This window comes from Aotus nancymaae, unplaced genomic scaffold (assembly GCF_030222135.1).
Source record: "Aotus nancymaae isolate 86718 unplaced genomic scaffold, 86718_ANA_hifiasm-v0.15.2.pri h1tg000028l, whole genome shotgun sequence".
In the NCBI taxonomy this organism is placed as follows: Eukaryota; Metazoa; Chordata; class Mammalia; order Primates; family Aotidae; genus Aotus; species Aotus nancymaae.
Window position 1 is genome coordinate 15,575,518 of NW_026988441.1, and position 15,324 is coordinate 15,590,841.

General features: G+C 54.2%; 1 long non-coding RNA gene across 1 annotated transcript; it reads right to left on the reverse strand.

Annotated features, from left to right (window-relative positions):
* Positions 1-5,457: 5,457 nt before the first annotated feature.
* LOC105706206 (uncharacterized) lies at positions 5,458-14,106 on the reverse strand. The gene is made up of 3 exons (XR_001104788.3): positions 13,801-14,106; positions 7,007-7,133; positions 5,458-5,904 (listed from the first exon to the last, which is right to left on the reverse strand). It is a non-coding gene; the product is annotated as an uncharacterized LOC105706206 (long non-coding RNA).
* Positions 14,107-15,324: the final 1,218 nt, after the last annotated feature.

Sequence of the window (15,324 nt, forward strand, 5' to 3'; positions counted from 1 at the left end):
TCCAGCCTGGGAAACAGCAACAGCCCGTCTCAAAAAAAAAAAGAATGTATTACATTCTGAAATGGTCTGTCTATTCTATTGTCTGTTCTCTTCCCCACACCACCACTTTCAGAATATTAGCTCCTCGCCTACCTTGAATAGCGCTGTGTTCCGGTGTAGAATGGCGCAGGGCACACAGTAGGCGCTTGCCCGAGAACAGTGCCCCCGGGTGGTCACGTTGTTGTCTGCAAGCACCGCAGCCCTCCGCGTGCGGACGTGAGGCCTCCGCGCCCCCTCGTGGCTATGTGAATTATTTTATTTTATTGTATTTTATTTATGTATTTTTTGAGACTGGAGTTTAGCTCTTGTTGCCCAGGCTGCCAGTGTAATGGAGCAATCTCGGCTCACTGCAACCTCCGCCTCCCAGGTTCAAGGAATTCTCCTGCTTCAGCCTCCCGAGTAGCTGGGATTACAGGCATGCACCACCACGCCCAGCTAATTTTGTATTTTTAGTAGAGACGAGGTTTATTCATGTTGGTCAGGCTGGTCTCGAACTCCCGACCTCAAGTGATCCGCCCACCTCAGCCTCCCAAAGTGCTGTGATTACAGGCATGAGCCACTGCGCCTGGCGGTTTATTTTATGTTATTTATTGTTTTGTTTTTGTTTATTTTTTATTCTTATTTACTTTTGTTTTGTTTTCTTCTTATTTTTTTTTTAGATAAGGGGTCTTGCCCAGGCTGGAGCGCAGCGGCGCCATGATAGCTCACTGCAGCCTCGAAATCCTGAGCTCAAGCAATCCTCCTACCAGCCCAGCCTCCTGAGTACCTGGGACTACAGGTGCCCGCCACCATGCCCGGCTTGAAGTGGTTTTTTGTTTGTTTGTTTTTGAGATGGAGTCTTGCTCTGTAGCCCAGGCTGGAGTGCAGTGGTGCAACCTCAGCTCACTGCAACCTCTGCTTCCTGGGTTCAAGCAATTCTCTGCCTCAACCTCACAAGTAGATGGAATTACAGGCGTGAGCCACCTCGCCCACCCTTAGTGGCCATTATTCTAAGTAAAGTAACAGGAATGGAAAACCAAAAACCATATGTTCTCACTTGTAAGCAGGAACTAAGCTATGAGGACACAATGACACAAGAATGATACAATGGGCCGGGGGCAGTAGCTCACGCCTGTAATCCCAGCACTTTGGGAGGCCGAGGCGGATGGAGTGTCTGAGCTCAGGAGTTTGAGACCAGCCCAGGCAACATGGTGAAACCCTGTCTCTACTAAGATACAAAAAATTAGCAGGACACGGTGGTGTGCACCTGTAATCCCAGCTACTCGGAAGGCTGAGGCAGGAGAATTGCTTGAACCTGGGAGGCGGAGGTTGCAGTGAGCCGAGATCGCGCCACTGTTCTCCAGCCTGGGTGACAGAGCAAGACTCCATCTCAAAAACAAACAAACAAACAAACAAACAAACAAACAAACAGTGGAGCTGATTATGGAAAATGGAAGAGAATATCACTGTGAAATTTACACAAATTCTTTCTCACTCCCCCATCAAAAGGTGGTATCTTATTCCCTCTCCTTTTTTTCTTTTTGAGACAGAGTCTCACTCTTTTTGCCCAGGCTGGAGTGCAGTGGCCAGATCTTGATTCACTGCAACCTCCGCCTTCTAGGTTCAAGGGATTCTCATGCCTCAGCCTCCTGAGTAGCTGGATTACAAGCGTAAGCCACCATGCCCAGCTAATTTTTATATTTTTAGTAGAGATGGGCTTTCGCCACGTTGGCCTGGCTGGTCTCAGATTCCTGATCTCATGTGACCCATCCACCTCGGCCTCCCAGAGTGCTGGCAACTCTCTGCCTTCTGCAAGTCTGTGCCCTCATTAGTTAGCATGGCTGGAGGAAGCATAAGTTTTCACTTTAAATTCCTGACCCTCCCCTCAGGGGAGCCCTGAGCAGCCTGGGCACCTGCCGGGGTGGGAGCCAGGCTCCATGCCGCCGTCTGGTCACCCTCCCTTGCCTTAGTGACAGTTCCAAGTATGTCTCTCTCCTTTCCCCATTCTTGCTCACAAGCTGCTGCTTTTGTGGAAGCCACTGGAAGAGAACACCCTAATCCCCTCCTCTCCTGCCAACTGCCCCACCTCCCAGTTTCTGTGCCAGTAGGTGCTTTCAGCTCCTGTTGGGATGGATCAGGTGTCTCTAAGGTGACCCTCCACCTGGGGACTTTCTCCCATTTTCTTTTGCTTTTTTTTTTTCCTTTTTTGAGGCGTGGTCTCACTCTGTCACCCGGGCTGGAGTGCAGTGGCACCATCATGGCTCCCTGAAACCTCAGCCTCCCCGGGCTCAGATGATCCTCCTACCTCAGCCTCCCAAGTAGCTGGGATTACAGGCATGTGCCACCATGCCCCGCTACGTATTTTGGTATTTTGTTTGTAGAGATGGGGTTTTGTCATGTTGCCCAGGCTGGTCTCGAACTCCTGGGCTCAAGTGATCCGCCCACCTCGGCCTCCCAAATTGAGCCACCGTGCCTGGCCCACTTTCCCCATTTGCCCTTGCTTCCTGAAGGTCATTGCTCCAGCAGGTCTCCAGTCCCTGCATACTCATTCCCACGGGCACACAGACACTTCGTCACTTCTTCCATATTAAAACAAAAACACAACAGAAACTCTCTGGACTTCCTCCAGCTCCAGCCCCATTTCTCCATTTCCCTTTATAGCAAAATTTCTCACAAGAGACGTTCCCAGTTCTCTCTTACACCATTTTTTTTTTTTTTTTTTTGAGACGGAGTCTCGTTCTGTTGCCTGGCTGGAGTGCAGTGGCACAATCTCAGCTCACTGCAACCTCCACCTCCCAGGTTCAAGCAATTCTTCTGCCTCAGCCTCCCGAATAGCTGGGATTACAGGCACCCACCACCATGCCCAGCTAAATTTTGTATTTTTAGTAAAGACGGAGTTTCACCATGTTGGGCGAGATGGTCTCGATCTCTTTTTTTTTTTTTTTTTTTTGAGACGGAGTTTCGCTCTTGTTACCCAGGCTGGAGTGCAATGGCGCGATCTCAGCTCACTGCAACCTCCGCCTCCTGGGTTCAGGCAATTCTCCTGCCTCAGCCTCCCGAGTAGCTGGGATTACAGGCACGTGCCACCATGCCCAGCTAATTTTTTGTATTTTCAGTAGAGACGGGGTTTCACCATGTTGACTAAGATGGTCTCGATCTCTTGACCTCGTGATCCACCCGCCTCGGCCTCCCAAAGTGCTGGGATTACAGGCGTGAGCCACCCCGCCCACTTCCAGTCACATGTTCACATCTTGCTGTTCCTATTCTGGAAATTCTCTTGTCCAGGTCCACATGGTGTTGGGGCCATGTCACACCTCCTGCTTGTCTTACTTGACCTCTCAGCTACATCTGGTGGAGGACTGTCTCCCACTCTCCTGAATGCTTGCCTGCCTTCCTTCCTTTCTTTCTCTTCCTTCCTTCCTTTCTTTTTCTTCCTTCCTTCCTTTCTTTCCTTCCTTCCTTTCTCCTTCCTTTCTTCCTTCCCTCCTTCTCTCCCTCCCTCCCTCCCTTCCTTCCTTCCTTCCTTTTTTTCGAGATGGAGTTTCGCTCTTGTGGCCCAGGCTGGAGTGCAATGGTGCGATCTCGGTTCACCACAACCTCCACCTCCCAGGTTCAAGTGATTCTCCTGCCTCAGCCTCCCGAATAGCTGGGACTACAGGCATGTGCCACCACACCTGGCTAATCTTGTATTTTCAGTAGAAATAGGGTTTCTCCATGTTGGCCAGGCTGGTCTCGAACTCCCAACCTCAGGTGATCTGCCCGCCTTGGCCTCCCAAAGTGCTGGGATTACAGGTGTGAGCCACCGTGCCCAATGAATGCCTTTTAATAAAACATTTATTTTGTTTATTTATTATTATTATTATTTGGAGACAGAGTCTCACTCTGTCTCCCAGGCTGGAGTGCAGTGGCACAATCTCGGCTCATGGCAACCTCCACCTCCCAGATTGAGTGATTCTCCTGCCTCATCCTCCCAGGTAGCTGAGATTACAAGCATCCACCACAACGCCCAGCTAATTTTTTGTATTTTTAGTAAAGACGGGGTTTCACTATGCTGGCCAGGCTGGTCTCGAACTCCTGACCTCAGGTGATCCGCCCACTTGGCCTCCCAAACTACTGGGATTATAGGCGTGAGCCACTGCACCCAGTCATTTATTTATTTATTTATTATTTATTAAATAGAGACGGGGTTTCACCGTGTTAGCCAGGATGGTCTCGATCTCCTGACCTAGTGATCCACCCGCCTCAGCCTCCTAAAGTGCTGGGATGACAGGCGTGAGCCATCGCGCCTGGACTATATTTATTTTTTTAAACAGAATCTCATTCTGTCACCTAGGCTAGAGCACAGTGACTCGAGGCGTGATCACGGCTCACTGCAGCCTTGACCTCCCAGGCTCAGGTGATCCTCCCGCCTCAGCCTCCCGAGTAGCTGGGGCTACAGGCATGCACCACCATGCCCTGCTAATTTTCTTATTTTTTGTAGAGATGAGAGTTTCCATATGCTGCTCAGGCTGCTCTTGAAAATGCCTCAGCTCAAGAGATCCTCCCTCCTCAGCCCCCCAGTGCTGGGCTTACAGGCCTGAGCCACCGTGCTGGCCGGAATGTTTTGTTTACAGGGCCGAGGTCTCTGGCCTCCTCCCGCCTCCCTGCCTCCTCTCTCTCCGTCCTTGTCGGGGGCTGGTTTCTCCTCACTCTCTTACCTGCCAATGCTGGCCAGCTGGGGTCTCCATCTGCGGATCTCTTCTCCACGCAGGCTTCTCCCCGGGGAGCTCACTCAGCCTTCTCACTCTAGGCAATGTCGACAGTCTTCCAGAATTCTCTCCGCCCTGAACTCTTCTTTGACCTTCAGACTCATCCAGCAAAAACACCTGGATGTCTGATGTGCATCTCAAACCCAACACCTCTGGGTCACCTGGCCTCTCCCTCACCTGCCCCCACTTTTTTTTTTTTTTTTTTTTTGAGATGGAGTCTTGCTCTGTCACCCAGGCTGGAGCGCAATGGCGCGATCTCAGCTCATTGCAACCTCCGCCTCCCGGGTTCAAGTGATTCTCCTGCCTCAGCCTTCCGAGTAGCTGGGATTACAGGCATTCACCACTACGCCCAGCTAATTTTGTATTTTTAGTAGAGACTGGCTTTCTCCATGTTGGTCAGGCTGGTCTCGAACTCCCGACCTCAGGTCATCCACCTGCCTCAGCCTCCCAAAGTGCTGGGATTACAGGTGTGAGCCACCACGCCCAGTGACCCTATCTTTCTTTAAAAAAAAAAAAAAAAAGCTGGGCATGGTGGTGTGCACCTGTGCTCCCAGCTATTTGGGAGGCTGAGGTGGGAGGATTGCTTGAGCCCAGGAGGGCAAGGCTGCAGTGAACTACGATGGCGCTACAGCACTCCAGTCTGGGTGACAGAGTAAGACCTTGTCTCAGAAAAAAGGGGCGGGGGGGCAGTGCTGAGGGGAGGCAGATTCTCCTGAATTATCTAGGTGGGTTCCAAAAGCGATCATATGTGCCTTTTTTTTTTTTCTTTAATAAAGATGGGGTTTCACCATGATGGCCAGGCTGGTCTTGAACTCCTGACCTCAAGGGATCCACCCACCTCGGCCTCCCAAAGTGCTAGGATTACAGGCGTGAGCCACTGCACCCGGCCCTATGTGCCCTTTTAGAGGGAAGCAGAGGGAAACCTGAGAGACAGGACAAGGTGGTGTGCAGGCGGAGCAGAGCCGTGGAGATGGTGGCCTTGAAGACTGCAGTAATGCGGCCCCGCTCAGGACGCCGGCAGCCCCCGCAAGCCGGAAGTGGCAGGACCGGATTCTCCCCTAGAGCTCTGAAGGAGCACTGCCCCACTCACACGTTGCTTCAGCTCCTTGACACTGACTTCGGACTTCTGGCCTTTAAGCTGTGAAAGAATACATTTCTGTGTGTGTTTTCTGTTGCTTTTGAGACAAAGTATGGCTCTCTTATCTCTCACTCAGGTTGGAGTACAATGGCGCCATCACGGCTCACTGCAACCTCCGCCTCCCAGATTCAAGCAATTCTCCTGCCTCCTGAGTAGCTGGGATTACAGGTGTGCGCCATCATACCCAGCTAATTTTTGTATTTTTAGTAGACTGAGTTTCCCCATGTTGGCCAGGATGGGCTCAAACTCCTGATCTCAAGTGATCTGCCAGCCTCGGCCTCCCAAAGTGCTGGAGTTACAGGCATGAGCCACCGCGCCCGACCCGGGCAGGAAACTTCTGAAGGGCACATCTGAACATCTCAAGGGTGGATTAGAGAAGGCTTCCTCTGAATCGTAGCGGGGATGGTAGGGGAGAGGTGGGTGTTAGCAGATGCGTCTCCTTCAGAGGCCAAAGCTGGACCCAGCGGGGATGGGGTAGAGTTTTCTGTGATTCCAGGTCTACCCGAACCGTGGATTAGAGGCATTAGTGTGTGCGCGTGTGTGAGAGAGAGGAGAGGGAGACACCCTGGTGATCAGGTCCAGGGCAGGGTCTGAGGCTCGGGGCAGGGGCCCAGTGTCTCCAAGGGCACCTCGTGGCCTGCAGGATGTCTCCCGGATCTGAGGCTGCTGGAGCCGCCTCTGCTGGACAAAGACTGGGGCCACAGCGCCCTCTGGTGGGCAAACCCTTGGTTTCCAGGGTTAGGAGAAGTGACTACAGGTGGACACTTTTAGGATGTTTGTTCCCCAAAACTTGAGGGATGGGAAGATCAGGCATGAAGACCCCAAAAGGTCACAGCAGAAACCCTGCCCTGTGTCTGGGTAGATCAGGGGGTCAGGACTCAAAAGGATTCACATGCAGGCTGGGTGTCCTCTCCTCCAGGAAGGCATCCCTGACTGTCAGGCTAGGCCAGGAGAGAGCTGCCTCTGGGCTCCCACAGTGCCCTGTGCCTCCCCCATCCCAGCCCCGACCCCTCTGCCTGTGCCCCCAGTCCCTGCCCGGACCCCTCTGCCTGTGTCCCCCTTGTCCCAGCCCCGATCCCTCTGCCTGTGCCCCCCATCCCACCTGGACATCACTGGCTGGTGATGAGTCTGTTACTCTTCTGGACTCCAAGCTTCAGGCAAAGTCTGGGGCTATCTCAATTGCTGCTGTGTCCCCAGCATATCTGCACAGGGATGGAGACCATCGTTCTCTAGAAATGAGTAGGTGTGCCATTTATTTATTGATTTTGAGATAGAGTCTCGCTCTGTTGCCCAGACTGGAGGGCAGTGGCACCATCTCGGCTCACTGCAGTCTCTACTTCCCGAGTTTAAGTGATTCTCCTGCCTCAGCCTCCCAAATAGCTAGGACTACAGGTGTCCACCGCCACACCCGACTAATTTTTATAATTTTAGTAGAGACAGGGTTTCGCCATGTTGGCCAGGCTGGTCTCGAACTCCTCACCTCAAGTGATCCATCCACCTCAGTCTCCCAAAGTGTTGGGATTACAGGCATGAGCCACTGTGCTCAGCTCCGAGATATGCTTCAGATAGCCTGCTCTGGCTGTGTGGGGAGAGCAGACTCGTGGGGGCAGGAGCCCAGTGAGGAAGCTGCTACCATAGTCCAGGCAGGAAACAATGGTGGACAGGACTGGGGTGCAGGCCATGAAGGGCAGAAAGTGAGTGGAATCTGGATCTATGTTTTGAATATAGAGACAACAGGATTTGCTGATGGGCTTGGGGTGTGTGTGTGTGAAAAAGAAGAGGAGAAGGAGAGTCCAGGATGATTGATTGCACTTAGAACAAAATCCATTTTCTTTATAATGGCCTACAAGGCCCTACATGAGCCAAGTCCTTGCTCTCTCCCCAGGCTGTCTCCCCCTGCTCACTCTGCTCCAGTCACACTTGATTGCTCCCTGATCTTTGAACATACCACGATTGTTCCCAGCCCAGGGCATTTGCACTTGGTGATCCTGTGCCTAGACATGCTTCATAGTACATGCTGGTAACTTCTAGGTCTCAGCTCAAATGTCATCTCCTCGGAGAAGCCACTTCTTTTTTTCGAGACAAAGTCTCACTCTGTCACCCAGGCTGGAGTGCAGTGGCTCGATCTCAGTTCACTGCAACCTCCGCCACCTGGGTTCAAATGACTCTCCTGCCTCAGTCTCCTGAGTAGCTGCGACTATAGGCATGTGCCACCATGCCCAGCTAATTTCTGTATTTTTAGCAGAGATGGGGTTTCACCATGTTGGCCAGTCTGGTCTCGAACTCCCGACTTCAGGTGATCTGCCCGCCTCGGCCTCCCAAAGTGCTGGGATTACAGCCACCATGCCAGGGCAAAAGCCACGTCTTTACTCCTTCAAATCAATCTGTTTTCTTTTTCAAAAAAAATTTTTTTACTTGCTTTTTTTCTTTCTAAAATCTGTGTTTTGCTGAATCTATTTTATTTTCTTCTTTCTTTTTCTTTTCTTTCTTTCTTTTGTATTTTTAGAGACAGAATCTCTGTTGTCTAGGCTGGAGTGCAGTGGTGTGATCATAGCTCACTACTGCCTCCAATTTTCAGGCTCAAATGATCTTTTTGCCTCAGTCTCCTGAGTAGCTGAGACTGCAGGCATGCATCACCACACCCAGATAATTTTAAAACTTTTTGTAGAGATGGGGTCTCACTATGTTGCCCAGGCTGGTCTCGTGCTCTGGGGCTCAAGCAATCCTCCCGCCTCAGCCTCCCAAAGTGCTGAGATTACAGGTGTGAGCCACTGTGCCCTGCCTCCCCTCCTCTCCCCTCTTCTCTCCCTTTCTCTTTTTTTTCTCTCTCTCCCTCTCCCTTCTCTCTTTTTTGAGGCAAGTTCTCACTCTGTCACCCAGACTGGAGTGCAGTGGCACAATTTTGGCTCACTGCAACCTCTGCCTTCCAGGCTCAAGTGACCCTCCCACCTCAGCCTCCTGAGTATCTGGGACTAGAGGCATGCGCCACCTTACCCGCCTAATTTTTGGTATTTTTGGTAGAGATGAGGTTTCGCCACGTTGCCCAGATTGGTTTTGAACTCCAGAGTTCAGATGATCCACCTGCCTCGGCCTCCCAAAGTGATGGGATTACAGGCATGAGCCACCGTGCCCGGCCCCATTTTCTTTTCTTTATAGCATCTTTCACTGCCTGAAATGATTTTATCTCTTTATTTTCTTATTATCTGTATTTCTCCACTAGAATGTCAGCTCCTTGAGAGCAGCAACTTTGTTTTGGTCATTGCTGTATCCTCAGTGCCTAGAAGAGTTTCTGGAACATAGCAGTCACTCAGTAAATGAACAAAGGCGCTGATTAACCCCTGTGCTTGTTCACAGGCTGGCTGATATAGAAGACACCCAAATAGGCCCAGACAAAAATGCACGATAAAGACCCTAGAGTCATCCACATACCCTGGGTACATCCAGAAGCTAGGGACCACCTGCTCCCGCGCCCGCGGTGCCTCGAGGGTGGAGATCCCGAGCTGGGGACCGAGCACTCCCAGGGAGGGGGGAATGATGCTCTGGGGGCAGCCCCGCCCCTCCCTGTATCCCCAGCAGCCAATGGGAGCGCGGTCCTCCTGACGCCCCCTGGGACGTGTAGTCTGGGCAGGGGCGCCCTCGGGCGCCGCCGAGCGCCCCTAGACTCCACGTCCCGTCGTGCGCTGGGAGGCGCGGGGATTGGCTGAGCCCCGCCCCCGGCCCGCCCCGCTCCGCTCGCGCCGCAGCCCCAAGAATGAATGAAATCGTAGCGCGCTGGGCGGCAGAGCGGGCGGCGCAGGCCGGGCTGGGCCCGCGCGCGGCGGCAGCGGCGCCCCGGGCCGGAGGCGGCCCAGCCGAGCGGGCCATGGCTACCGCCATTCAGAACCCGCTCAAGTCGTGAGTGTCCCCGCCGTCCCCGCCCGCTGTCCAGACCCCCCCACCAGGAGCCCTTCCCCCGCCCGCCCTGGGGCTGAGGAGGGGGACGCGGCGCGCGGACCCGTAGTTGAGTGGGGGCCCCCAGCGCAAACCGTTGCCCCGGGGGCCCGCCACCCCCTGTCGCCCCCTGGGGTTGGGGGCGGGAGTCTCTCCAGGGTCGCGGGGGCGCCTCTTCTTTGTCGCTGTCAGTGAAGGAATGTGGCGCGGGCTGGGGGTGGCGGAGGCCGTTTCCCCACCCAGAGTGGGGGTAGGGGCTTCCCTCTCCTCCGTCTCTCCCTCAGGGTCTCCGGAGGTGCCGGGCCTGCCCCGGCCGGGGCTGGAAGCTCGAACACCTAAGTCCGGACCTCGGTCTCCAGGGTTTCCATCACCCGCTCTCCCCTCATCAAAGCGCCTTTCTCTCTTTCCCCTTCTTTCTCTGGGGACCCCGGCCCTCGCGGCCGCAGGGTGGGAGCTGAGACGTCAGGGGTCCTCGGTTCCATCCCCGCTGCCTCCCCTTTTTCCTTCTGGGATCTCCGGGAACTAGAACCCCGAACCCCCGGCCAGCGTGGACCGCGGCATCCCTTCCTCTCCCCGCCCATACACATCAAACGGGAGCATCTCTGATCCCCTCCGGGACCGGTTGCCCGGGAAGGGGGTGCCTGCCGGGAGCGCCCTTGGTCTCCGGGGATTCCCTCCCTTTCTCCCTGGCCGCGGCCATCCGAGCGTTCGCTTCCTCCCTGGCCTGGTGGCTGGGAACCGGGACGCCTGGGTCCAAGCCTAGTCCCTCTTGACCCTCCCCTCTCCCTGCCATCCCTCGCACTCTCCACCCCTCCTCTTCCCCCTCTCCATCTCTGGCTTGCTTCCTCTTCGGGATCCCGGACTCCAGGGTCCCAGAGCTCCCTGCCCCCACCCCCGGTTCCCAGGCGGTGACAGCGGGCTCCCAGTGACAGGCGCTCGGCTGCTCCCGCCCTCCCTCCCCGCAGGCGAGCGCAGCGCTCCCCTCCCCCTCCTCCTGGGCCTGGTGGAGGAGGCGGAGGGCGAGCGCCGGCGGCGGCGCCGCACAAAGGGGCCGGGGCGACCTCCCCACCCTTCCCCCAACCCCGCTCGCTGGCTGCCTTGACCTTGAACATCGAGGGCTGGGGGCGGGGGCGCGTGGGGACAGGGAGAGAGGGAGCGCACCCCCCACCCCACCCACGAGAAGGGCTGCGCCTGCTGGCTGGACCAGAGGCCGCCAGTTGCTTCTGGTTTCTGGCGGGAATGGGGGTGGGAGGTGGAGGGTGGGAGTTGGGAGAGGAAGGGGGGCAGGGACTTAGAGGCACGCGCCTACACGTGTGGCTCCGCCGTGAGCAGGGTGCCGGGAGCGAGTGTGTGGGGCTCGGGTCTGTGAGAGGTGGTGCATGATGGTGACACCCCTCCGCTGCCCTCACACCCTAAGTGGCACACACAGACAGCTGTCTCTCATGGAGTGGTGACAAGTGGTGACCCGCACAATGGTTGGGAACGGGCTCCTGTGCAGGTTGGTAGATCTACCCCTCACTCTGACCCTGGCCTAGACCCCCCCAGGAGGTGTGCTGCAGCCGAGAGCAGGCGGCTGGGGAGAAAGGCTGGACTGAGAGGGCCCTGCCCGCTGTGCCCTCGCCTTCCAAAAGGTATCTGCAGGGGTGAAGGTGGGGAACTCCCTGACTCCTGAAAGAATGTGAATCACATCCCCTGGGGAGAAGGAGTTGGAGGGTGCCGCCCTCGGAAGTTCCGACTGCCTGAGTTCTAAAACCAGCTTGAGCCATGAACATCCCCTGCCGTGAGCCTCAGTTTTGCCATCTGTATATGGGGCTTTTTTTTCCTTTTTTTTTTTTTTGAGACGGAGTTTGGCTCTTGTTACCCAGGCTGGAGTGCAATGGCGCGATCTTGGCTCACCTCAACCTCCGCCTCCTGGGTTCAGGCAATTCTTCCTGCCTCAGCCTCCTGAGTAGCTGGGATTACAGGCACGCGCCACCGTGCCCAGCTAATTTTTTGTATTTTAGTAGAGACGGGGGTTTCACCATGTTGACCAGGATGGTCTCGATCTCTTGACCTCGTGATCCACCCGCCTCGGCCTCCCAAAGTGCTGGGATTACAGGCATGAATCACCGCGCCTGGCCTGCTTTTTTTTTTTTTTTTGAGACTGAGTTTCACTCTTGTTCAGGCTGGAGTGCAGTGGTGCGATCTCGGCTCACCGCATCCTCCACCTCCTGGGTTTAAGCGATTCTCCTACCTCAGCCTCCCGAGTAGCTGGGACTACAGGCACACACCACCACGCCCAGCTAATTTTTGTATTTTTAGTAGAGACGGGGTTTCACCATGTTGGCCAGGACAGTCTTGATCTCTTGACCTCATGATCTGTCGCCTCAGCTTACCAAAGTTTTGGGATTACAGGCGTGAGCCACGCACCTGGCGGAAGGGGTCTTCTAACAGCCCTTACCACCCCACGGGGCTTAAATAAGGCCATCTTTGTAAAGCACTTAGCACAGAGCTCTGACCCTGACCAAATGTAGTGATTAGTAGTAGTAGTATCAATATTAATTTCTACTGTGGGCCAGCTCCACACAGGGCACTGGGGGATGGGGGCAGGAGGATTGTTTGGGCCAGGGAGAGGACTGGGAGGAAGTGTGTAGGAGTGTGGGAGGGGTGTGTGCAGGTGATTAGGCAGGAAGGAAAGAAAGGAGAGCCCGCTCCAAGTGTCAGCCTGGGTCTATGGGTAGAAATGCTGCTGGTGGGCCAGGGATGGTGGCTCACGCCTGTTTTTACAAAAATACAAAAATTAGCCGGGTGTGGTGGCGCATGCCTGTAGTCCCAGCTACTTGGGGGTTTGAGACGGGAGGACCGCTTGAGCCCAGGAGGTGGATGCTTCAGTGAGCTGTGTTCGTGCCATGGCACTCCAGCCTGGGCCATCAAGTGAGACGCTATCCAAAAAAAAAAAAAAAAGAGAGAGAAAGAGGAAAGAAAGGGAGGGAAAGAAAGAAAACTGGAAATTCTGCTGGTAGAGGAGGGCTTTTAGGGAGGTCTACACTCACAGTGTCTACACTCAGGCTTCTCTTAAATCGACATGAGAGTTTGGGGTTGGGCAGAGGTGAGTCTGCGTGTCTACGGCTAGAAGTGTGGGGATCAAGTGTAAGAGGGTGTGTTAGGGGACCTGAGAGCGGATGGGCGGTGAGAGAGGAAGGTGGGGTCATGGCTCACCATAGGCGAGGTGTGGGGTGGCCACGATCGGGGCCTGGAGGCCAGAGTGATCGTAGGGGTGCCAGTGGCCCTCACTTCATTCCCTTGTCACCACTCCAGGCCATACGTGAATCAGAGAGCTACCGCCTCCTGTTCCAGGAGAGGGGAGAGTCTGTGGAAAGGGTCTAAGACTAGAGGGGTGTGTGTGTGTGTATGTGTGTAGAAGTGACCATGAGCGTAGGCGGCCTTGACTAGCTCTCTCTCGGGGGGATTTCTTTCTTTTTTTTTTTTTTAAAGACGGGGTTTCACCATGTTGGTCAGGCTGGTCTTGAACTCCTGACCTCAGGTGATCCGCCCGCCTTGGCCTCCAAAGTGCTTGGATTACAGGCGTGAGCCACCATGCCCGGCCTCTTGGGGGGATTTCAAGTGACAAAAGAGGTGAAGGCTAGCAGGTCACTTCTGTCGGCTGGGGCGCCCCCTGGTGGACGAGGGCATTTGTGGGCGTGTTAATTCCAGCAGTTGCTCCAACCTGAATGCTGGCTCTACAGGGGGTGGAAGAGAGGAAGGAGGAGGGGGAAGGGGGGGAGAGGAGAGGGAGGTGGGGGTGGGGGGAGGGGAGGGAGGATGGAACAGTGGTGCTCCTGAGAGACTGGGTCAGTGTGTGACTCAGTGGGTCTTCTCACTCCCTGGGGATCTCTTCGGGTGGAGTCAGTGTGGGTGACTGGGAGGGGGCGTCAGGACCAGCGGGGGAGGGACGTCAGGGTGCCTGCTCCCTTCCTTCAGTCTCACCTTCAAAAACTGCCAGGGGATTCCGGCATGTGAGTTCATCTTCCTGTGCCTCAGATTCCTCATCTGGAAAATGCAGATAATAATGGCCTCACTGGGTGAACTGTGCCCAGCACATGGTGGGTGCATTTACTCATTCAACAAATAGCTACTGAGCAGACAATTTTTTTTTTTTTTTTGGAGATAGGGTCTAGTGGTGTGTGATCATTGGTCACTGCAGCCTCGGTCTCCTGGACTCAAGCCTCCTGACTCAGCCTCCTGAGTAGCTGGGACCATAGGCATGTGCCACCAGACCCAGCTATCTTTTATTTTTTTAGTAAAGACCAGGTCTCGCTATATTGCCCAGGGTGGTCTCCTGAGCTCAAGTGGTCCTCTTGTCTCAGCCTCCCAAATTTCAGGGATTACAGGCATGAGCCACCATACCCTGCTTACTTTTTGTTTGTTTGTTTGCTTTTAGAGACAGAGTATTGCTCTGCCACCCAGGCTGAAGTGCAGTGGTGAGACCACAAATCACTGCAGCCTCGGCCTCCTAGATACAAGCTACCTTCCCACTTTAGCCTCCCAAGTAGCCGGGACTACACTCGTGTCATCACACCCACCTAACTTAAAAATGTTTTTGTAGGCCAGGAGCATGGTCTCAAGCCTGTAATCCCAGCACTTTGGGAGGCCAAGGTGGTCAGGATTTCAAGACCAACCTGGCTAACATAATGAAACCTCGTCTCTACTAAAAATACAAAAATTAGCTGGGCGTGGTGGCGGGTGCCTGTAATCTCAGCTACTTGGGAGGCTGAGGCAAGAGAATGGCTTGAACCTGGGAGGTGGAGGTTGAAGTAAGCCAAGATCAGGCCACTGCACTCCAGCCTGGGTGACACAGTGAGACTCTGTCTCAAAAAAAAAATGTTTTTGTAGAGACAAGGGTCTCAATGTGTTGCCCAGGTTGGTCTCAAACTCCTGGGCTCAAGTAATCTGCTCATCTCAGCCTCCCAATTGCAAACTAGAGCCATTGCACCTGGCCAGCATTTTTTTCTTTTCTTCCCTCCCTCCCTCCCTTCCTTCCCTTCCTTCCTTCCTTCCTTGATGGAGTCTCGCTCTGTTGCCCAGATTGGAGTGCAGCGACGCCATCTTGGCTCACTGCAACCTCCGCCTCCCGGGTTCAAGTGATTCTCCTGCCTCAGCCTCCTGAGTAGCTGGGATTATAGGTACCCACCACCTCGCCCAGCTCATTTTTGTATTTCTAGTAGAGACGGGATTTCATTATGTTGGTCAGGCTGGTCTTGGAACTCCTGACCTCAGGTAATCCACCTGCCTGGGCCTTCCAAAGTGCTGGGATTATAGGTAGAGCCACCACGCCCAGCCAAATTATTCTTTCAAGTAGCATTTAAGTATTACCATTGACATCTTGGTAAAGTACGTATCACATCATTTGTGGAATAAATGGATTTATTGAGCAAGTAGTACCTGCCAGGTACCTTTTTTTTTTTTTTTTTTTTTTTTTGAGGTGGAGTCTCACTCTGTTGCCCAGGCTGG